Source organism: Echinops telfairi, unplaced genomic scaffold, assembly GCF_000313985.2.
Source record: "Echinops telfairi isolate 266 unplaced genomic scaffold, ASM31398v2 ScPeMD7_3;HRSCAF=10, whole genome shotgun sequence".
NCBI lineage: Eukaryota > Metazoa > Chordata > Mammalia > Afrosoricida > Tenrecidae > Echinops > Echinops telfairi.
Window position 1 is genome coordinate 10,444,941 of NW_022103899.1, and position 25,651 is coordinate 10,470,591.

Here is a 25,651-nt window from a genome sequence, read left to right on the forward strand (position 1 = left end):
ATTCATGTTTACGGTTAATCACAATGTACGTTGGTCAAGATTGAAAACTTAACCAGTCACTCAGAAAGAATGTTCCGAGAAGATTTAAACAGAATGCCCTAGAAAACTCTATGCTTTGCACCTTTTATTATTAGAATTTTTTCTTTCTGCTTTGATTGTATGATTGTCAGAAAATATTGTTTAAATAGAACCTTAAAATTGTAATAAAGCAGCAGATGATCACTGACTCCCGACTCTGCTCATCCCTCCCTCCCTCCCTCTCTCGCGTCGTCGCCTTACCCACCGAACAGGGGACCCTTCACCCCGCCGCGGCTGGACCGCGGCAGGATTGTCCATTGTTACATTTGACTTTGACAATTTTATCCAATATACTCTTTTTACAGAAGAAAACACTAAAATTCATAGGCAATACGTGATTTTCCTATAATTACAGATTCCCCAAGGATTATTTATGCAACTCAAGTAGCAGTGGAGATCTGATTTGTTTCTAAATCAAGTTAAAGCTACATGCATTTTAAAAAATAACTTCATGTTATACCAAACTCACTGCCATCGAACCTATGCTGACTCACAGAGACCCTTGTGGGTTTCTAGGACTGTAACTGTGTAGAGGGTAAAAAGCCCCGTCTTTCTTCCATGGAGCTGCTGGGGCTTTTGAACTGCACTGCCTCCAGCCAGTTATTGGCTCCAGCTAGTTGGTCCCAATTCACAGATACTCCTTCTAAAACAGAAAAAGTATTGCCTGGTCTTGGGTGTGTTCTTTTTTGGTTTTCTAACTCGAGGTCTTGCACATTTTATTAGAATATTTTATTTTACCTTTTGAAGCTGTCCTTTGAAATTTCCTGTCTTGCTCTTTGACTTCGTTGTTTCTTTCATTTGACTTGGCTACTGTATGATTGAGGGCAGGCTTCAGCATCTCTTCTGACATCCACGTTGACCCTTTCTTTCTTGACTGTCTTTTTACGGACCTTTGGCATTTTACGCGTGATGTTCTTGATGTCTGCCCAGAGCCCATCAGGTGTTTTCCATCAGTGTTCAATGCATGAGCTCTGTTGTGGAGATGTCCTCAAATTTGTGTGGAATATACTCAAGGATGTCCTTACCTCTTGTGGATTTGTTTTAATTTTCTTCAGCTGCCACCTGAACTTATATAAGATCCACAGTCATCACTTGCTCTTGTTTTAACTGCTGATATTGAGGTTCTCCGTAGTCTCTTCCCACCGATGTAAGCAATTCAATTTCTGTGTATTCATCTGAAGATGTCCAGGTTTATAGTTACCATTATATTGATGAAGAATTCGTTGGTCTTACAAAATTTTATCATGCAATTTCCAGCGTTATTTCTATCACTAAGTACATCTCTCCAAACTCCTGTTGCTCCCTCATTGTTTCCAAATTTTGCATTCCAATACCCAAGGATTATCTGTGCATATTGATGGCATGTTTGACCAATTTCACACTGAATAAGTTGGTAGAATTATTCTATCCGAATCACTAACTTTAATGGTTGGTGCATAAATTTGAATAGTTCTGCTAGTTGGATTTCCTGGTATTGGAATAAATATTATTGTACCACAGTCAGCATCATACTTTAAGATTTGTCTTGAGATGTCCATTTTCAATCTATGAATGTAATGCCATTCCTTTGAATAAGTCATTCCAGGTGTATTAAACCATATGGTTTTCTGATTCAAAACGACCAGCACCAGACCATTTCTGCTCACAAATGGATACAATGTCGACCTTTATGAGTTCAATGCCTTTTTCACAATTTCCATTTTCTCAGATTCTCACTTTATACTTTCAAGTTGTAGTAATTAATTGATGATTGCAGCTGTTTCTTCTGACTTTGAGTCCTGATTCATCATTTTGGTCCCATAGAAGTTGTTCATCTGCTTCCTTATGATCTAATTGACTTTGAGAAGGCAGCTCTTCTTCAGTCTTATTTTGAGTGCCTCTGACCACAGAAGGAGCTTATCTTCTGGCACTGTCTCTGACATTGCTCTGTTTCTGTGCATTAAGTTTTCGCTCATTGGCAGTATTTCTAGGCTATCTATAAGATGTTCAGTGGCCACTTATTCAGGAGTACACAGCCTTTTCCTTCTTTGTAGTCGATTCTTGGTGTGGAAGCTCTGCTGAAACCTGTTCACTTTGGATGACCCTACCGGTATTTGATATATCAGTGAGATAGTTAAGGTTTATTGTGCCAACCTGGTCAATAAATGCATGTGGAATTAACTGAAAGGCGGAGAGATAAATGGCTCACTGAGCCTCGCCTTTCGAGTTCTTGAGTCTCTTGCTTTCTGATGGTTGGACCAAGGTGCAGCCTTAGCCAGTTCCCTGCTTCAGCTGGCAAGGCTCATTTCCTGCAAGACATCCCTGAGAAGAAGCCACATGGACCTACCCCAATCCAGCCCTGGGTGCTGGAGCAGCTGTGTGGAGAGCCCTGCCAGCGCTGAGTTGCTTACACGCTCACTGATTCGGCTTTCTTCCTGCAGTTGGCGTCATAGTGTGTGTTTTGTGAGAGTGAGGAGGACTTTGTAGATTGGTGTCAGACATATGGGCTAATGTTGGATTTATGGGCTTGGACAGCACTGGGTTGGAATGCTTTCTTAATATACACTTACCCTTTATATAAAACACTCTATTATATATATGAGTTTCTGTGGATTTATTTCCCTAGTTTACCCAAACTAACACAATCAGTGTATAGCTCCCAGTGTCACAACAGCACAGGAGCCATCACAGTACAGCAAACAGACACACAACTGGTGGATTGCGACACATAACTGCAGACATGTTATTTTATTAATGGAGAATCGTATGGAAATGTAGGGACAGTGCAAGGATGTAAAAAAATACGGCTTGATAAATGTTCTATTTAATTCTATGGTTGGATTCCTTGGAAGGTGCAGAAGGGTTAGGAAAGAGTTTCAGTATGCCCCAAGCAGAGAAAATAAATATAATTAAAACAAGGTCAAGTTCTATCAGTGTATTTCTTTTTATATATTTGCAAATATAGAAAACAGTGCTAACAAGTTTAAGAGTTCGAAACCACTAACTGCTCCGAGGGAGAAAGATGAGGCTTTCTACACCAGCAAAGAGTTATAGTCTCAGAAACCCACAGAGACTGTTTGTCCTGTAGGGTCAATATGAGTTGGAATCCACTTGGTGATGAGTTTGTTTGTTTGCTTTTTTAAGAAGAGAGAACTTGTGTGATTGGATATGAAATTCACCATAATGTTGGAGTTTTGCCGTTGGGAAGAGTTGATGGTAGGAAAACACAGAAGTTGCTTTTACCAAGCATTAGCAATTGTGGGCAAACTGGCTCTCTCAACTGTGACAAAGGTTAGATTACAGTAATAATATGGCAGTGTCATCAAGAATTATCTCAGCCAAGTGCTGTCCTTTCAAGATACAATTATTAAAAAGGATTCATGACAGAGAAAGCCTTTCCCCAGAGTGGACACTGAATTAGCCTTCTACTTCAAAAATTGAAAGAACCTAAATTTATTTGTTAAAGTCAAAAAATGGGGGTGGGGATAGTGGGAAGGAGTCATATGACTAAAATTCAATTATGTTACTCATACACATATTTACCTTACATGACTTATTTTGAAAGAGAAAGCTCAGAAACCCACTATTTTACATGGTGGTAGATTGAAAGCACCAGTTAAAAATCAAATTGAAGGCTCTAAGCAAAAATGCCATCTGACCTTCATTGTAAATTACATTTCTATTTTTTCAGTTTGGTATTATTATAAATAAAAGTCACTAGTCCACCCTCTTTGGCACCAATAAATGTCTGTAAAAAACTTATCAAAATCATAACAAACCAATATGCTTGTCCTTTCATTACATATGCTTTATTCTTATGACTTGTCCACAAACCATGTAGGTAACACTATGGAAGGTACAGAGAAGAGTTCAGTAACTGAACATGAAGGAAAAAAATGATACTCATCAAGATTCAGTATTACTTTTGGAAAATTTGCTTCATTATATGTTTACTTAGCAGACTCAGGTGCTATTTTTAAATCTTACTTGAAGATGTCAGTCTACTAAATATACATAACCATATACTCTGTTTTGACAGTCATTTTTTTGCAAGTACCATGACAATTTTATATCGTGCCATTAAATTAGTAATATTTCAGCATGAATAAAAAGCAAATGTTGGAGCGTCGACTTTCTAGAACAAAACAATGGTTCAGGCTACCACTACCTACACAAACTAAATTTCTCTGTTTTTCTTGAATTTTGTCACTTTCAAATATGAGTGGGTGTTGAAGGTTTTGGTGATAGCTACACTATGCATTTTTTTTTCTTAAGTATCATGACTATGTCTAAAATAATTGCTTTGAAAATTCCTAGTGTTGGCTTACTTTCAAATAAAAGTGTCCACCTCCTTGCTTTCTAGAAAAACTCACCCACTTCCATGGGGTCAGTTCAGACTCCTGGAAACCCCACAGCACAGACTAGAACCGCCTCTAGGGGTTTCCAAGTTGTAAATTTGTATGAGCGCAGGAAGCACTTTTTAGCAAAGTCATCCATAAATAATCATAAAGTAATGACACCTTTTTATTAGAAGAAATATTTCACAGAGATGTTTAAGTAAATGCATCTGTATTTGTTTACAGAGAAATTCTTTTTCTTCTGATCTCATGTTGAAATAAATAGAAAAAAATATATTGAGGAATAAGCTGGTGGTTCCGGCATGAGTAGTGAAATAAGAAATGCAGCACTTTGCTCACATATCATCTGACATGTGAGAACGACTAAGTAACTAAAACGCAGTGAGTGTTAACCAAGTGCGTTGGTCCCCAGCCGTCTTTCTAGAATGACAGCATGCAGTTCAATGGCACAAATTACAAAAAGAACAGAAATTGAGTTGTGTTTCAAGTAATACTGGAATATATATATATTTTTAATTTTAATATCACTAGTGGAGAGTTGTTGCCAAATATCTGCATTGTATCAAAGTTTGCAAACTCAGGAGTCTCAGGAAAGCCACAGGAGCTGTCCTACCCTCTCTCACTGTGAGTCAGAATCAACTTGATAGCGGTGCGTTTGACTTAGAATGCTTTGCATATTGATCCTTTTTTGCATTTTATTTCATTTTTCATGACTTCCGATTTTCCTAGTTTCATACTTCATGCATTTAATTTTCCAATTACTAATGGTTGTTTGCAGCTGCTTATTTTGAGTTGTAACCTATGAGCAAATTAAGATCTTTGCAGTTTTTATGATTCATGTCATTAAGGTCCACTGTACTTTCAGATAGGGCTGCCTCTTCGGTTTCAGAGGCTTAATATCTTTATGGGAGTACAAAGCTTCATCTTTTTTCCCTGTCGAACTGGTGGGTTTGAACATTTGACCTTGCAGTTTGCAACCAACATTTAATCCACTAGTCGCCAGGGATCATCTTCAGACTTACTGTGTTAAGAAAATATACTTTGCAAACCTTCTTAGAAGCGTTGAATAGCAAGAATGTCACTTTGAGAATATAGCTCTGACAGACCGTAGTGTCTTCAATGGCCTTAGATGTATGTGAAAGTTGGATGATGAACAAGAGTGACCATTGAAAAATTGAGGCATTTGAACTTGGTGCTCGGAAATAATTTTGAAAGTGCCATGGATTCCCAAAAGAACAACCAGATCTGTCTTGGAATAAATAAAACGGAAAAGTTCCTTAGAAATGAGGATGGGAAAAGGCCACCTTGCAAAGTTGCTGAAAGCAAGGACTAGAAGCACTAGATCAAGGAATGGAGGCAGCTTTCAGAACGCATTGCAACTTAGTATTAAGAAATCCAAAACATTTACAATAGAACAAATAGACAACATCAAGAAAAACTAAAAAATAATGAATTGGCAAGGATTTCATTATGCTTGAATTCACAATCAATGCTCATGGAAGCAGCAGTCAAGAAACCAAACAACATATTTCATTGAAAAAAACCTCCTACAGAAGACCTCTTTTTGAAGTGTTCAAGAGCAATGATGTCACTGTATTTTCAATTGCTTCACATGCAAGTGAACGGCGCAGATGGTGCATGTCTGGGTAGTGTTTCATTCTGTTGCACATTGAGTTGCTATGAGTTTGAACTAACTCGATGGCACTTAACACTATAAGTTAATTTACCCAATAAGCTTTCCATATTCAACTATTTGTAGTTATCTCTAAAACACCCTCAAAATTTAAATCCAGGATCTAATTCAGAATCAAACATTGCATTTGCTCTTTGTTGCATATCTCTAGTCTCCTTTAATAAAGAATTATTCTTCAGCTCTTTGTAATTTATGAAACTAGCAGTTTTAGAAAAGGATAGAGATTTGTTTATTTTTCTGGTCACTGGATTCAGATTATCTATTTTGAGCAAGAATTATACATAAATAATATGTTTTCTTTCAAGTATAATGTAACAGGAATGACATATGTTAATTTGTCCATTACTTAAAATATTCAATTAAGGTGGCAACTCTGAAACCACTAATGTATAACTTTATTATTTTTGCTCTTTTAATTAACAAATCTTGTATTTGGAGTTACTTTGGGAGTATGTACACATCTGTCCCCAATAAAATTTTTGACTAATGGTTTAAGTATTCATAAATATTTCTTGCCTGAATCAAGAAAGCAAAATACTTGTAGTATAGAGATATAACATGCCTATAATACTCACAAGTACATTTGTTTTTATTAATATACTGAGTTATAATCACTGTGATTTATAATACACTTAGTAACTATGTATTTTTATGCTGAAATTATCTTAGAATTGACCAGTGAGAACAGTGTCAAACTGACTTGTCCCATTTTTTCCCCCTTAAAAGTGACCTAGTAAAACAATCCAGAGTTATTTTACACTTTCCATGCTCCAATGAGCCATTTCCCAAAAGAACAAACCAAAAAGAATTTCAGCTCCTGTCAATGGGAAATGTTTTTTGAAAACCAAGATATATTTCCTAGGTGTGATCATTCCTACTGGCATAATATTATACTAGGATATTTTTAGGAAAGAGAATAATAAGTAGGTAGATAGGTAGGTAGATATAGATAAGTAGATAGATAAATAATAGATGGATAGGTGATAGATAGAGATAGACCAACTCATTGCAATTGAGCTGAATATAGTGACTCTACGTAGGGTTTTCGTGACTCAATCTGTCTGCCCCTGAGTGGCTGAGGTTTTGAACTGCAAACCTTGTGATTAGTAACCTAATGCCTATATCACATTAGTAACCTAATGCCTATATCACTAGGAATAATGATTCCTAGACAGAATCTAAAAAAATCAAAATCAAACATTTTACTACAAAGAGCTTTCTGACTCGTAGCTGTTCCATACAGGGTTTTTGGTGCTGCAAATCCTTGGGGAGCAAATAGCTTCATCTTTCTAACTCCCTGCTTTCTCCACAACAGCTGATGGGGTTAAACTACCAACCATTCAGTCCAACACCTATTCTGTAGACCACAGAGTTTCTTGGATGGATAAATAGGCTTTTAAAAAAGTATAATCATTGTTTAAATGAGCATTTTTATTCCAGTACTTAGTGATCCTGGCCTTTCCCTCACGCTATATCTGCATTTTCCCTTTTCTGTAATGTAAACACTGGCTCTTCACAATGTTAGTTTATGTACTTATATGTTTAAGTTATTATGAAGTATAATCCTTCTGTGCAGAAAAGAATGAACAGCGGGTGTTATTGCTGTTGTTAGGTGCCACGGAGTCAGTTCCTGCTCATAGGAAGGCTTTGTACCATGGAACTAAACACTGCCCTGTGCTGCACCGTCCTGATAACTGTGTTATGGTTGAGCCAGTAGTTCAGCCACTGTGCTAATCCTGTTGAAGGCCTTCCTCTTTTTCCCTGAACCTCAACTTCACCTATCATAATGTCCCTTTTCCAGGCACTTGTCTCTCTTGACAACATGTCCAAAGTGCTGGAAACAAAATCATCTTTGCTTCCAAGGAGTACTCTGGCTGCACTACTACCAAGACAGAACTGGTTATTTTGGGAAACCTTTTATACCTTCAATATTTTTTTGCTAGCCCCATAATTCAAATGCATCTAATCTTCTTTGCTCTTCCTTATTCAATGTACAACTTTCACAAGCATAAGAGGTGATTAAAAATACCATGGTTTGGGTCAAGCCCAGTTTATACCTCAAAGTAATATTCTTACTTTTCAACTTTAAAGAGATCTTGCTCAGCAGATTTACCCAATAAAATGCATCATTTTATCTCTTGACATTTGCTTTCATGAGCATTGATTCTGGGTCCCAATCCTTGACTGCTTCGATCTGGTCTTCATTTATCATGGTGTAACCTACTAGTTCAGTTGTAAAAATTTTCGTTTCCTTTACATTGAGTTGTAATGTAAAACATTCTATTTTAATTTTTTTCCACTTGAAAGCAGTCACTGTTTTATTGAGACCAGATTGCAAAAATAATCATGGCAGATAGATACTTTAGTTCATCCTTCTAATAAGTCTGTTGATCTGGTCTTCCCTGTTGCCTGCATCTCCACCTTCTACGAATTGGGTGGTCTTTTTCTTCATCCCACCTCGCAGAGAAGATAATTTGAAGGGTCACAGGAAGTTATTTGCTTCTTTGAAACGTTTCCCAACAGCATAGATCTCATGAATCAGATCCTCCATGCAGATGATGCCATATTGACCAAGAGACCATGCAATCAGAGTGTTATCTGTCAGGGCAACACGCTTCTTAGTGATTTTGCCATCACCACGCTTATAGATGAGTTCATTCACTGACTTCAGGGCTGGGTACCCCCATGCAATGTATGGCTCCATAATCCTCAGCATGTTAACTGAAGCCTTGGTAAGCTTAACAAATGTGCTGTTGGAAATCTGGCGAAGGCAAAGAAGCTGCAACACGTTTCGAACCTTGGGGCTCACACCATTGATACCGCTGATCCTGATAACAAACGCCAGCTTGGGCTCACCAGGCACATAGCAGTTGCCATCTTTTCTTGCCATCCAAGCCATTCAGAATACAGTTTTGCACATCTGCCTGTATTCCTTGTGATAGTGCTTAGCTTTCTCGTAGATAAGCTTCCTCCTTGCCTTTTGAAGCATCTTTTGAGCAAACTTCTTTCTTAGGCGTTTGATCTTTAGTTCTGCAAAATTCCTTCGCTTTTGCTTAAGGGTCTCTGCAACAGCTGGGACCTTCTTCTTCTCCCCGACAGCCTCCGTGATTCCAGTTGGTTTAAAAAAAAAAAGCCTATTTTAATTTTTAAAGGAAGTAGATAGCACATTGTTTTATTTAAAAAATAGTACTCCTGAATTAAGAAAGAAAATATAGCTAAGAACCATCAAGTCAATTCCTAATCATAGCAACTCCACAACAGAATAAAATGCAGCTCGGTACGATACTATACTCACAAACATCTTTATATTTGATTCCATTGCTGCAACTACTGTCAGTCTTTATTTTATTTCCCTTTCCTGTTATTTCACCTCTGCTTTACCTGGCCTAATGTCTTACTCCAAGGACAGGCTGCTCATTATAACATGCTTAAGAAAGTGAGACCAGATTTTACCATCCTTGTTTCTAAGAAACATTCTAGCTATATTTTTTCCAAAACAGATTTGTTTATTTGTCTATATTCTATTATTTTGATAAACATATATAACATATAGGACTTAACCAAAACCACTATCCATTTTTAAATGTTATTCTACATCTTAAAAAACAGTTTCTCCATTTCCCTCCCATTCCCCAGTCCCAGGAAACCACTAATAATCTTTTGTCTATATATTAACATATTTTAGATACTTCATGCAAGTTGGATGATGCACTATCTATACCTTTTCTTCTGATTCATTTCACTCAGCTCAATGTTCTTAAATTTCATATATTACAATATGCATTAGACCATCACTTTCCTTTGTGACTGAATATTCCATTGTGTGTATACAAGGGTACCCCCCCAAATGGATTTTTTTCCAAAGCTATGTCTTTAAATATTTTTACAAAACAACCTTATCACCTTCAAAGTTCTCTCCATTACACTTAATCCATTTGTCAAATCTGCTATTGCATCCTTGGAAACATTTTTCAAACTCATCCGTTCAAACTCATGGCTGACAGAACCTCCCTCAATTTTTTCCTCAAATCACTTTCATCCTTTCATATCCCTCTTCATTCTCAGAAACAAAAAGAAGTCACACAGAGCAAGGTCAGGTGAGTAAGGTGCATGGGGCAAGAGAAGCATGTTGCTTTTTGCCAAAAACTGGCATACTGAGATGGCTGCATGAACAAGTGCATTGTCATAGGGACAAAACCAGTCCCACATCTGCCACAAATTAGGTGTTTTTAGTAGCACACTGTTATGCAATATTTTCAGAACCTCTAAATAGAAAGTTTGATTAACAGTCAGACCTGGTGGAACAAACCTCAAATGCACTGCAAGTGGACATTTTCATCTGTTCAGGAAGTTGACCAACATCCAGAACGAGGTTTGTCATCAATCGACATTTAACTGTTTCTGCAAAGAGAAAAATAGTCCTACATTTCCCCCCCATAGTGTTGTCCCTGTAAACTGTGTTCAATACCACAACTGTTTCTGTGGCGTTTTTCCCAAGCAGGAAATAAAATTTCACAACCACAAGCTGTTCTTTTAAATCGGCCATCACAAAAAACAAGGTTCAAGTGAAATGGCTTTTATGAGAAAGTTCACTGAGACCAGAGAGAACCTGCCCAGGCAAGGCACTGGGTGCACTAACTCAGAGCGAGTTCCTCAAAGATCACCTAGCAGGAAAAATGTGTACTATGTAAGCTCTGCTCAGTCTAGTGCAATTCCGGTTTTTGGCGGGGTACCCCCTCCTAAACCACATGATACTAATTTTATAGATCTTTCTTTGTAACATGCAACTTAAGTTACTGTCTTTTATTTTAACTATTAGTCTGAATAACTTCCTTTATCATTTCTTTAGCAGATCCAATAACAAACTCTTTCAACTTTTGAAATATTGGAATATCTTACCTTCAACCTCATTTTAAAAGAATTTTTCCAGATAAAGAATCGTTGGTTAATAGTTTTCCCCTCTTTCACCAGCACTTAAAGGGTTATTCTTAACCTTACTGCATGATCCCTTGTTTGTGAATCACTTTAGGTTTATCCTACTTGAAATTTGTGGAGTGTACTGTGTTTATTTCTTCTTGTCTACATAACATCTAGTTTGTATACAACTAGATATACAAGGTTTGACTTATTTAACATATTTTATGCTTTGAAAACCTAAGATATATCCCCATTAGAGCTAGTTTCAGAATCCAAAAAGTTAACCACCAGAACACCAACAGCTGGAAAACTAGCAACAAGGATAAATCGCTGGTGGCACTAGCATTGGAGGCCAAAATAATGGATGATTAGACCAGGAATGTGACACCTTAAATTAATTACTTACTGACAGGAGTAAAAAAGCAACCCCCCTTTTTCACTTTTGTACTTACATGGAATAAACACACTTAAGTCATTTGAAAACAAAGCCAAATCATGTAGGGAAAGAAACCCTTGATATAGGGAGAAATTGTGTAGAATGAACTTTCAACGATTTGATAGTTAAGGTTGTGTATCAACTTGCCTGGGCCAGGATTTTCAGTGGTTTGGCAGTTAACATTTAACAATCTCCCCCATAATCTAACTGAACATAATGTAATCAAAGCCAGTCATTATTTAGCATCTAACATAGTATGCAATTAAGATTGAATGTAACACCCTTAGTCAGGTAACAGCCCTGATACAATTAAATGGGCATTTCCTCTGGTGACTAGCCTTCTTCCAGTTGAAGAATGCTGTAGAAAGTTAGATATTTTTTATTCTTGATTTGGATCCTCCATTTAACTCATCAATTTCTAGTTTTTTGGTCTTTTTCTTACCATATTGCTTGCCAATCCAGGGAGTTTTTAAAAGCATGTCATTTTACCTTCCAGTCTTGAATTCATTAGACTGTACAGCCACAATTCTGACCTGATGACCTTGAATTTCTCTACTTCCGCAGCCACCAGCTTGTAGTCTTCATGCCAATCTTGGGCCAGTCAACCCACACAGCTACTTGAGCCAAGAGAAACTTTGACCTTAACATCAGATGCTCAGACTTTGATCCCTCCTGGGCTTGGAGCCACCTGTTTTTACAACTATGTAAGTCATTTCCTGGATGTAAATCTCTCTATATACACACATATAACGTTCATTGGATTTACTTCCCTAGGGAATCTAGGCAAAGATTCTCAAGGACTAAATATTTGTCTAAAAATGAATATACTTTAAACTCTGGGATGGTTGAAAGCTTGGAATAAATTTGAGTGATGATAGATAGATGATAGGTGGATAGATAGAAAGATACATAGATAGATGGTAGATAGATAAAAACCTAAGCAATGCATTAAAGAAACTAACAGTTATGTGATATTAATAATGGGAGGATACACATACCAATAAACTATTTGTAATTTGAAAGGTTAAAAACTGTTTTTAAAAGCTAAAACAGATCATGTCTTTGGGTCAAAAGATTGTTTTTTTAAAAACAAAATTTAGAAGGAAGAATATATATATATATTCTGCTATATATGTAATATATCTAATGCAATATGTCTAATATATATCCCCCTTCTATCAAATACATATATGATGTTTATAACATCTTATATATTATATATATGTAATATTTGTTATATAATATACTATATATATTATTTTCTCCTGTTCCATTAGCATCCTTTACTGGGATATATAATTTTAAATCAACACTCCTAGATACCTCCGTGCTGACCTTTATGTAGAGTAATGTCCTTATTTCTTTCCTTGCCTACATTTATGTTTCTTAAATGTCATAATATCAGTTGTTTCTAAGAACTCCGTCTCTCCTGTTTCAATTTTTTTTTATATTCCAAAGGCTTTTTATGTTATAAAACTTAATGCATTTAAAAAATATCAATGTTGTGGAATTTAAAATTTTCAAAATGCAGCAGAGGAAGCTGTATTAGTTAGATCTTCCAGTGAAAGGAGAAAAGTCAGCACTGCTCTGAGGTTTCTGGGAGACACGTGACAAAGGTTGGAGACGGGCATACAGTAAAGTGTACCAAATGCGAGAAGTGGAATGAGAAAATAGAAGTAAAGTGTTTAACCGATCACATTATTATGTTGCTATTATTAGCACACATACTCAAAAGTTTCTGTCTCAAAGATCAAGTTTGAAATAGAATTATTTTAGGTCATATTTTAGCACATCAAGAAAATGTTTAAATAAAGGTATTTTTAGGGGCACATTTCTATACAATATACTTCCTTCTGAAATCCCAAACCTTTTATTAACACCCTTAATTTTTGTAAAATCACGGATGTCCACCTGATGCAAAAAGGAATAAAGTAACTGCTAGTAAAACCCCAGCTTGGGTAGAGGAATGCAAAATATGTGTTTTATGTTCAAAATAATTTATGATTATTCTGAAAACATACAAGTATATACAGTATCTCATAGATATTATATATTAATTCTGTTTGTTCTAATATTAATATGGTAGAAAATATAATTCAAACAAGAAAAAATTGGATTCAAATTGTGTGAAAAATATTTTTATTACAATACCCTGTAACTTTTAATAAAGGTCAATTAGGAAAAAAAGTAATATAATTAGAGTGGAGGGACTAAATCAATAATAATTCAGTGTCAAAAGTGGTAAGTAATTAGAGGAAAATTTAGTGTAATACAGCAGAAGACAGACTTCTTATTTTTGAAGCTGTACTGTACAACTTTAAAATAATTTTTTAAAACATCAAATGACTGATGGAGTAATTATGAAAAATTCATATTTGAATGCATACATTATAGTGCAGGTGTGAAATTTAGACTAGGCTGATATAATTAAAATGACATTCTTTTGAAGTTAACTCTTTCATGTCCAAGTTACTTTCTGCTTTGAATTATTTTCTGATCCCATGTGCTGGTCTCATTCACAGTATGTACGACACCAAGGTTTACTTTGAAACTGCACAGAGCTGCTAAGAAAGACCAGTTTATAAAGTTGACTTTAAGCGGATGTAAGATTTTCTCTCTCCTTTGCCCGTACAAAACATGGATTTTAGAGGAAAGTAGTGAAGCAGCTTTTATTCATTTTCTTTTTCTCCCTTCTTTTTTTCCAACCCCACATTCTCTTCATCTCTGTCTGTTGCTCCCCCACCCCATGGCTCACTCCTCTCTCCTTTCCTTTTCTCCCTACTCCCTCCTCTTTTTATTTGCTTGTTTTCTTCCTTCCTCCAGTTTTCTTTTTCTTTCTCTACCTTATTTTCTATTTCTCAATAGTGTTTTCTTCAAAAGAAGCTTATATTTGTAATAATTTTTGAGACTGATATTATTTCATGAGTTAAAGTCAACTTTATAATTCACCACTGTACCTTGTATAATTAATATTATAAGTTATCATTTTATTTAGCATAAACATTGTGTTTACCAATTGGGAGGCTTAAAATTCACTTTAAAAAGTGAAGAGAAAGATCCAAAAAATTCATATTGTACTGAATCTTCAACTTTAAAAGTTACTGTCTAGTAACTTTTAAAGTTGCTTTCTCCCTGAAAATTTCTCATTTATGCATTTCCTGTATAAAGTGATGGACAGAGATAGACATAAAGGACTCCCCCATCTTTTATCTCATCTGGAAACTTGCAGTTTCAGATACCCCATCCCTGTTTAATCTTATTCTCTCTCTTTCACCAAAGTGTTGTTTATCTCTCCCTTAAGAAAATGTTTAAACGCCCTTATAGCCTCACCAAACTAGGTTCTGTCTCAACGGAAAAGGATTTTCACTAACGCTTTTAATAATGCTTTGTTTAAATTGTTTTAAGATTAAAGTTACAAATATTGTGAGTCGTCTAAAGTATTTTAATTAATTGAATAAGATTAATATTCATATCAATAAGGAAGTGAGGATCTGGTCTGCCTTCTCCCTCAAAGGCCAGGCTCTCAGAGTTAATGCAGTCCTGGTAGGAGTGGGTACAGCCAGTCCTGGTACAGTGATCTCTGAATCAAATGGCAAGCCGCAATGTGCAATGTCAGAACAGAAACATGAGAACCCAAATCATAATTTCCATTCAGAAAAAGGGAGAGTGGGTGGTAAAAAATCTTGGTAATCTGGCATCAAATCACCTCCTCTCCTAATTGAGTTAATTTCCATCCCACACTTAATACATAAAATCATCCTGGAGGAAAACATTTTGTTTATATGGAATGTGGGACATGTTTTGTGCATTCTCAAACTTTCTTATCATGGGAAACTTCACAGCATAGAAAGGCCGTATAAAATTAAGAAATGTTGAAACGTATCCAGATATCTCATTCATTGTAATATTCATTTCAGGATATTGGAGAGAAACAGCATTCATTTAAGTATTGTTGAGTGGCTTCAATTTTTTTTTTAGCTTTTAATCCTAATTTTTGTCTACTTGAAAATGGCAGGGGAAGTTTTTATTTCTTTTCCGTATTTTCAAACACATTCTAGTGTATGCCTGGGGGACAGCCTTCGGTACACATATGAGTTGTTCAGTAATGACACCAGAAAGATAACATGTGAACGTAAGCTTCTGTCTTGTCCCCAGGAGCATTACTTTCCTCTTTTTATTTTCTGAATGTGACAAAATGAAAAAAATACTACTCTAAGACTTATTTCAATTTTAGGGCATACGTCTTGAAAAGTAATGTTCATAGTCATTTCATTTCTATAAAAATTTTTGTAATAGAAATTCTCCTTATGACGTGTACTTTTAAGTGTGTTTTTAATTAACCCTGGTGCTGTAGTGGTTACACCTTAGGTTGCTAACCTCAAGGTTGGTAGTTCAAATCTACCAGCTGCTCAATTGGAGAAAGATGAGGCTTTCTACTCCAGTAGGCTTACAGTCTTGGAAACCCGTAAGGGCATTCTACCCTACCCTATAGGGTCAGCATGAGTCAGAATTGACTCGATGGCACTGAGATGTTAAATTTTAATATTTTTAGAGAATAACATTGCACTTATTGTACACATTTTGACTCTAACTAGAAAGTGCATGGAAAAATCACTTAAAATCTCACCATGCTTGGTGGGGTGAAATAACTTCCATTGAGTGCCTTTCGCCTTGGTCGTTTGAAAAAGAGCTTTACGTAGTTTTCCTAATTCCACACGTAACGTACCTTTGCCCTGATTTTCTGTCCTAGAGAGTTACTTTTTTCCCCTCTCAAATTGACTTTTTTTAAAGCCAAAATTGGTTTTATTTTATTTTAAAACATTTTATTGACATAAACTTCAAACTCATACAATCTCATAGTTTAACCATATTGAGTTTAAAAATTATCGTCACAATGAATTTTAGAACATTTTTTCCATTCTTATACTTTATCATTATTAGCTTCCTATTTCACCCCCCTCCCAGTTCCTCCCCCACCCCACCCAACCTACCCTGTCATAGCCCCAAGAAGTCATTAATTCATTTACTGGCTTTATAGTATTACCTATCCTGGATTTCATATACAGAAAAACATAAACAACAACAACAACAAAAACTAATTGAAATAGCAATGTAAAACACAAAAACATCAATCTAAAAGCTAAAAACTAGAACAAATTTACAATGTTTCAAAAGAAAGATCAAATGATAAGGTGATCAATTTTAACCAAACTGCATCTGCAATCTTCCCCTTTTGTCTAGATTATCTGGCACCTTCTGGGTAAATTTTAAACAACATGATATTCGGCTACTTTATGACTAGCTTTCGGCTGTAGTCTACCCCGTAATTGGTCTGTTTTGTGCATTTTCCAGGCATTGGTTGGTTTACTAAACAAATTGAGTGATTTCTGGTCCATTGAATGGATCAGTGATCAATGGATAGTTCATGCTGGGCAGCCATCCAGTGAGATTGAGAAAGAGTTTGCTGGGAGGTTTTACAGTGAGGGGCAAGCAGCAGCAGGAGAGAGGAGGGAGGGGCTCTCCTAAAAGAGCTTTAATACAGGTCAAGAACTGCGGACACTGAAGCCCGCAAGGCATTTGGAAGAGGACCGGAGGCAGAGTCAATGGTGACCCTCCTAGCAGGGGCTCTCTGTGGCACAAGATTACAGGAAGCTGCTGCTAGGAAAGCAGCTAAGAGAGCAAGCTGATACAGAGACTGTGTGCTCGGCCAGCTTGCAGTGAGAGGTCGGCAAAGGCAGAAAGAGCACAGGGCCTAGAGGTGGCTTGTATGGCTTCCAAAGGAGGCCCGTCCTGAGGGATTGAGAGTGGGCAGGCACCACGGAGCAGGCATATTCAGGTCTGTATGCAGGGAATTTTCTCCTTTTGGTGCTGGGCCAAATCCAGACTTGGCTATGCAGGTATGAGTCCAGCAGTCGTGACATGGGATTAACTGTTGCTGGTGCAGTAGGGTACACTCAGGACTGTGCCTCCTTTACCTGACGCCCAACTCTCTCTCTCTCTTTTATTTTTCCTTTCCCCCCTTGGCTTCATCCTATCACAAACTGCTGGTATTATGGTTGTCACCCGGGGTTTGAGTCCCTGAGCCAGGTCGGGAAATTCAGTGAGTGACATGCTATCCACTGGGCTCTAACGCCTCAGTCTTCAAAGAAGAATCATGTCCCTCCTCACAAGAAAAATTAGCATCTCTGCCTTTCTTGTCAAGGAGGCTGTCTCATTCCTGTCCTTTCCTCCCAGACTTGAGGATTCCAGAGAGTTCTGGTGGTGAACATTGGGCGTTGATTAGTTAATAACATACTCAAGGGAAAATAAAAATTTCAGGTTTTAGGGATTTTAAGGGAGTAATATAAATAAATTCATGAGTGAATGTATAAAACCAAATACACCCTTGCCAGGAAGAAAAGCTAGCTCTGTTTTCAAATCATCAATACCTTATCTTCCCCCGTGCTTGTAAAATAGTACATTCAACAACACTGAGTCCAATGTGTCCCTCTCCTATAGCTCTTCTTTCATGCTCACTGAAGCCTTCCTTTTTCTGCTTCTGAGATGGCTTGAACTGATACCCAATGAGTGGCAAAACTGATTGTGTTAGGTTGAGTCTCTAGAAAAGAAAAAATTGTGACTCTTATATTTGTTGTATGTATGAAGAAAGATTTATACCAAGAAATAGCTAAATAGCTTCCACAGTTGTATAAATAGGTAAGTCCGGGGTGGTTCAAGTCAGGCTTCTCCTGACTCATGGAAGCTGATGAACAGGAAGAAAGAAGATGAAGCAGATTGTTGGGGGCACAGGCTGGTGGTGAATACAGAGGTATAAAGTCAGCCAAATGAATCCACCATCAGAATTCCAATGACGGCTCCTAGGATCAACATGCAACACAGCAAAAGATTGAGGAACCTGACACAAGATTCAGCTCTGGCAGAAGATGAAGGCCATGGATGAAAGTCAAGGATCAACGAGGATTCCACTCTGATCTGTTTCTCACTCTTCTACCAAATGGCTTATGACACCATGAAGGTATGATCAGGCTGTGATGCAATGGACAGTTTGAACTCTGTCTCTGTTCTTGCCTCAGGAATGTCTAGTTGACATAACCTGTGTTAGTCTGGGTGGACTAGAGAAACAAATCCAGAGACATTCATATGTGTATAAGAAAGAGCTTTATATAACGAATAATTATATATTTAGAAAACATCCCAGCCTCATCCAGATCAGGTCCATAAATCCAATATTAGTCAATCTGTCTGATACCCATCTATAAATTCCTCTTTAGAGTCATGCAACACATACAATGATGCAAAATGCAGGAAGATCACAGGTTAGTGGTTGGAAGGTCTTGTGGATCCAGTGGCAGTGGAAGCATCTTGGCACTGGTGTGTGTCTCCACATTGCTCCTCCAGCTCCAACGCTCTGGCTCCATCAGAGTAGCTCTGATGTGGCTTGTCTGCAGGAAGTCAAAGCAGAATGTGTGTGTGGCCTCCAGTAAGCTATTTATCTGCATTCTGCCTCCAGATGAGGTCATCAAGCTGCGACCTGATTGACAGGCTAGACTCCACCCCTTCTCAAGTCGACAGATTATGTAACTGCCACAATAGGTAACATTCATTTATTATGATACATGAAGATAAGGTTGAAGTTGTCCCAGATTTTGTCTTGTTTGGCACCACAATCAATATTCATGGAAGCAGCAGTCTAGAGATCCAAAGCATTCTTGCAGTAGGTAAATCTGCTGCATGAAACCTCTTTAGATTATTGATGAGCACAGATACTATTTTGAGGACTAAGATGTGACTAACCCAGGCCACAGTATTTTCAGTGGCCTCATATGCATGTGGAATGGACATTGAATAAGGAAGACCAGAGAAGAATCAATAAATTTTCACTGTAGTTCTGGAGAACAATATTTAAAATATCACAGTGTGCTAAAAAGAACAAGCAAATCTTTCCTGGAAGCAGTGTGGTCAGAGTCCTCCTTAATAGGGAAGGATGGAGAGATTTCATCTTACATACTTTGGACCTGTTTCAGGAGGTACCAGTCCTTGGAAAAGGATGTACTTGGTAAAGTAGAGGAGTAGCAGAAGAGAGGAAAGTCCCCAAGGAGATAGAATGACACAGTGACAGCAACCGTGGGCTCACGCACAGGAACAATCGTGAGGCTGCCACAGGACAGGGCAGTGGTGGATTCTGTTGCATTGCATATAGTTGCTATGGGTCAGAATTGACTCCCTGGGACCTAACAACAAGAACAACAAAGATTCTGTTCTGTTAAAGCTTTGCTCTGGTGGAGAGTTAATTTGTTACATGATGTCTTCATAGCATCATTTATATATGTGAGCAGCTTTAACACTGAGAAAAGCCAGATTGTTCTCACTCCAATCAAAACCCAAATCATTGAATCACTCTGAATAGGATTTTCTTCAAGGGTTCAGGCTAACTTGGGCTAAATGAAACATGTAGAATGAACAGGGAGAATGAATTATAAAGAATTGATTAATTTAATTGAATATTGTGTGGGAAGCTTGTGGATCAATTCCTCTAATGATTATTTTTAAAAGAATACATTTTATAATGATAATTGTAGCTTTATGTAGTGCAAGGATACTGGATAAATAGTTCTGAAAATGTCTTGAATTTCTATACTCAGGAATCTTCTCTTCTTCCCATTCAAATTGTTTTTTATCATATTTTCAATATAGTCTTTATATAAGTTTAAAATAATTTAGTTTGATATGAGTCATAATGAAATAAATTGGTGTTTCATTTAATTTTCCTTGATGTTTAAAATATTTAAGAATCCTACACTGTGTAAATTTATAGCCCATGTACTTGAAAATGTTAATTTATGTCCAATATTTTCTCACTGGTCTATAGCATTAGGATTGATATTACACTGAAACTCACATTATATATTATGTTTATGATGTCATCACTTACATGTGAGCATAAAACAAAATAAGATATTTATCATTTAATAACATATTGCTATTTTTAATTTGTGATTTGGTTTATGATTATAAGAAAGTAGTTCCTGTTGGTATCAAAAAATCAGTCCCCAAATCAGTCATTTATGACCCTGTGACCCTGCAGAGCAGAATAGAAATGCTCGATAGAGTTTCCAAGGTAACAGATCTTTTAGAATTGCACTGACACGATGTTCTTCCATGGAACAGCTGGCAAGTGTGAACTGCTGCCCGTTTGTTAGGAGGTGAGTGGTTTAGCCACTTTACCACCAGAGACTTTATGGTACATTAAACACAGGAGCTCTTGCTTGTGAAGAGACTTTGCCACTTACTAAGACTTTCTAAGGTTACAAACTCATCATGGACATTTTATTAGCAAGTAAAATTAATTAATAATGTTATTAGAATAAAAATAGCAAAACTACCGTGTATACGCATATACAAGCAGAGTTTTTCAGCAAATTTTTTATGCAGTTTTTGTGGTAAAAATAGGTGTATCAGCTGATATTCAGGTTGGCATATACTTGAGTATATACGGTAATTCATTTTAATCAAAATTTAGGAATATGTATGTATGTGTGAATATATGTGTTTGCAAAAAGGGCTGGTTTTTATATTCATACCTATTGAGTTTTGAAGATGGTGGAAAAGTTTAATCTCCACAGGCGCTTTTCTTTTTTTTATTCCCTCATAGTTTTATTTGCACATAGTTTACATTTCATACAATTCAGTAATTCAAGAGTTCAATCTTTCAATAATATCAAGGTATAGTCACCACCTCATCAGTCTTAGCCCATCCCCCACCCCCTACCCCATTGGACAAATCACCTATAACATGAGTGGTGCAATCACAATCAGTTCTAGTACTCCCTCCCCACTACCACCTTCATTATTTGCTCCCCAATCCCCTTTCCCTCCTATCCCCTACCCTTGACCCCTGCATTCCCTATAACCCCTTTTATTAGTTGTTATATATCCACTTCTCTTGTACCTCACAGCTGGGAAAACCAACAGGAAAACGATTTTAAAAATTGTAATAAGGTAGTAAGACCAAAATCATAATAGTATAAAGACAAATATACAAATAATGTGTAAGAAGGAAAAGACTCCCATAAACATTCCAAAGGGCAGGGATGACATTTCTGTTATGAAACAAGTAAGAGGTACGTTTCCCCAGTACAAATTCAGTCCATGTCTGTAGGGGGGGGTCAACTGCCAAGTATTGAATTCAATCCAGCACAACAAAGATGATAATAATCTCTGTCTGATAATAAAGTTGTTTTCAATTGCACCCAAAAGGCTTTTCTTTATTCCATTCCCTAATCCAATTTTCCCACACTCTTCATTTTAGCGATCTCCAGTAAACGTTCAAAACCCACCTCAGACTCAGTAATCCAAAACCTTGCTATTAAGAGAATTTGATGATTGAGCATGTGTTAGGCTAAGCTCTCTAGATAATCAAAACTAATTATATTTATCAAGAAAGTGGCTCAGCTGGTTTTGGAATCAGGTAAATCCGGTCTGTTTCAAGTCTATGGAAGAGATGTGAAGCTGTAGGCTTTCCTGACAGTCATTTATGACCGGATGGACCAGGGAGCAGGAAAATTCACCAGGAAGCATAATGATCTCAGTCTGGTGCAGGCAGAAGTGGATGGACCAAATAAGCAGGAAATATGGCAGGCCAATGATAACTCCAGGTACAGCAGAAAACCATTGGCTCAAGCCTAAGATTGGAGGTCTAGGTAACAGATGCAGAGTCCACACCAGTAAGAAAGGCAAGCTTCAATGGGAGTAGGCCATGCCTCCAAATAAATGTCCTTTCAATTGCAGCAGGGCTGCAACCTAAGTAAGGAGGTTTCATTCCTCCCCAGTAAGCCTCTTACAACTGCTTTTACACTCAGCAGATGCTACCTTGAGATTGTTTCTATCATGTTAGACCACATCATGGGGGAGGCCTCAACTGCCTAACTAATGAGCATCCTGGCCCAGAAATGTTGACACACAATGTAACAATCACAAGCATTAATGTTTTTAATCTGTTGACCTGTGAGTGTGATATACAGATTGAGACTCATTGTTTTCTTGCCCCTGCGACCTTTATTCTTAACATGGATCCTTTAGACTAAGGTAATAGTAATACCTGTAGTTTACTGGGACTGAATCTCAGGTCTACTGATTCAAGATTTGCTATTTAGCAAGATTCCCTGCAGTTGCATATGCATATTTATCTGGTGAAGACTTGATGATGTAGAAGGGTTCTGGTTAAGGCTGATGATTCTTTCCTATTTGGTATGAAGGTTGGTTTGGGTCCAGTGAAAAGGAGTATTGTTCATTTACTGAACTTAGGTAGGATTGATTAAATATATCATTTTCATTCAATAAATTTGAAAGTATGTAAGTAATTGTTTAGGAAAATGTTCCAAATATTAATATATTAAGAACTAAATATAACAAGACATGGATTATTAAAAAATAATATAATTGAGCACCACTGCTCATGTCAAAATTCCTCTCAATTGTGGTGATTTGCCGGAAGCTGTGGCACTCATACTTCAAAGACTCGCAGGAAACTCAGTGAGTGTCCACAGTAAGACGGAATAGGAAGAATGAAGTCGCCAATCACTTCTGAATAATTGGGCACCGAACCTTATGAAAAGCAGTAAAATATTTCTGATGGACCTGCCTCCTCAAAGTCAAGTTCACGTTTGCTGGTGATCATAACCTACAATGAGAAGAAACAACAGCAAATATCCGTAAGTGTCTAGTACAGGAAATGTAGAAAGTATAAAGGAAGGAACCCTAAAAATGAATGTGATGCATAAAAGTCTCTATCCTAGAAATTGGTGGGCTGAAATGGACTGGTATTTTTAAGTGGACAATCCTATAGTTTACTATGGCAGGAAGGAAAAATTGAAGAGAAATGGCATTACATTCATCAACAAAAAGAGTATTTCAAGATCAAGTACAAAACTCTGTGATAGGAAAGTAATATAAATACACTTACAATTAAGACTTGTTAGCACAACTAGTATTCAATTGTACACACCAACCACTAATAATGAAAAAAATTGAAACATTCTATCAACTTCTACAGTCTGAAATTAATCAAGTATGCAATCAAGATATATGTACAATTATTTTGATTGGAATGTGAAAGCCAGAAACAAGTGAAGGATAAGTGGTTGTAGAATATGACCTCTGTGATAGAAATAAAGGTAGAGATCACATGAAAAAAGTATGCAAGACCAAGCATTCATTGCAAATATGTTTTCACCAATACAAACCTCAACTATCCGCATGTATTTTCCCAGAGGGAAGATCAGAATCAACTTGACAACGTCTTTGGAAAAAGGTGATGTAGAAGGTAAATATGATTAGCCGGTACAAGACCTGGGGCAAATTGTGGAACAAGCACCTATAATTCATATGTAAAGATAGGTTGAGGCTGAAAAAAAATAAAAATGAGTCCATGAGAGCCAACATATGACATTGAGAATCGCACACCTGCTTCGAGAGACCATCCCAAGAGTTTTCTTGAAAATTAATGACCAAAGATCACAGGAGACATCAAGACCACTATAGAGGAAGAAAGCAAAAGGTCATTAAAAAGATAAAGGGAAGAAAGGAAAGGATGATAATGGATGTCAAAAGGTACCCTGACACTTGCCCTTGAATGTAGAACGAACGAAACAAATGGAAGAAATAATGAAGTAAAAGAGCTGAACAGAAAATTGTAAAGGGCAGTTGACAAAGTAAAGTATGTAAAAGAAATATGCCAAGACCTGGGTTTAGAAAACCAAAAGGGGAGAAACACTGTATTTGAATGACAGGGATAAAATATTCAAGACTCAATTTGCTATATTGAAGAATTAAATGGGGAAAATCGTTGAGCGATGAAGAATCATCAGAAGGTGAGGAAATGTACACACACAGGCATTATAACAAACATAATAGGTCAATGTTCAACCATTTCTAGAAATTTCATATGATCAAGAGCTGATATTAATGAAGGAAGAAGTCCAAGCTGCACTGAAGGCATGAGCCAAAAACAAGGTTCCAGGAATTGAGGGAATACCAGTTGAAGTGTTTCAACAGGATGCTCTGCCAGGAAATTTGGAAGAGAGCTAGTTGGCCAGCTGACTGGAAGAGATCCATATTTGTAGCCATTCCAAATAAAAGTGACCCAACAGAATGCTCAAATTATAGAACAATATCACGAATATCACATGCAAGTATAATTTTTGCTTGAAATCATCCAACAATGATTGCAGCAGTACCTTGGCAGGGAGCTGCCAGAGGTTCAGTTCGGATGAAGAAGAGGATATGGAACAAGGGAAATCATTGCTGATGTCAGATGGATCTTGGCTCAAAGCAGAGGATATCAGAAATATGTTTATTTTTGTTATATCGATGATGCCAAGGCATTCGTCTGTGTGGACCATAACACAATATGATAGGCTTGAGAAGAAGGGGAATTCCGGAATACTTGATTGTACTCATACGGAACCTGCTCTTGCATTAAGAAGCAGTTTGCAAATGGAACATGAAAATACTAAATATTTTAAAATCAGAAAGGATGTATGTCAGGATTGTAACCTCTCATCATACTTAATCTGTATGCTGAGAAAAGAATCAGAATAGAGGGATTATATTAAGAAGAATGTGACATCACGATTGGAGGAAGATTTATTACCAACCAGTGATTTGCAGACAACACAATCTTGCTTTCTGAAAATGAGGAGGGCTCGGAACCCTTGTTGATGATGATCAAGGATTGCAGCCTCAAGTAAAGATTATAACTCAATTAAAGAAGACCAAAATGCTCACAACGGGAAAAATGGATAACATCATGATAAATGGAGAAATTGTCAGGGGTTTTGTCTTGATTGGATCCACAATAAATGCTCCTTGAAGCAGCAGTGAAGAGATCAAAAGACACGCTGCATTGGGTAAATGGGCTTCACAAGGCCTCTTTAAAATATTGTGGAGTGAGGATGTTACTTTGAGGACTCAGGGGTGCATAACACAAGGCGTGGTGTTTTCAGTGACCTCAGAGGCATGTGCCAGTTATACAGTTAATGAAGAAAACCAACCAAGACTCAATACACTTGGTGCTGGCGAATACTATTGAAGGCACCGTGGGCTGCTGAAAGAACAAATAGATCTTGTCTTGGAAGAAGGATGGCCAGAGTGCTCCTTAGAAGCCAGGATGATGAGACTTCCTCTTACATT

At 37.1% G+C, this 25,651-nt stretch overlaps 1 long non-coding RNA gene and 1 pseudogene across 1 annotated transcript in view; one reads left to right on the plus strand and one right to left on the minus strand.

The window, feature by feature from the left end:
* The window catches only part of LOC123522486, a 95,414-nt gene extending 83,273 nt beyond the window's left edge, over positions 1 to 12,141 (plus strand). Inside the window, exon 3 of the long non-coding RNA XR_006680747.1 lies at positions 12,026 to 12,141. This is a non-coding gene — a long non-coding RNA (uncharacterized LOC123522486). The remainder of the gene's footprint in view (positions 1 to 12,025) is intronic.
* LOC101649804 lies at positions 8,471 to 9,160 on the minus strand (annotated as a pseudogene).
* Positions 12,142 to 25,651: the final 13,510 nt, after the last annotated feature.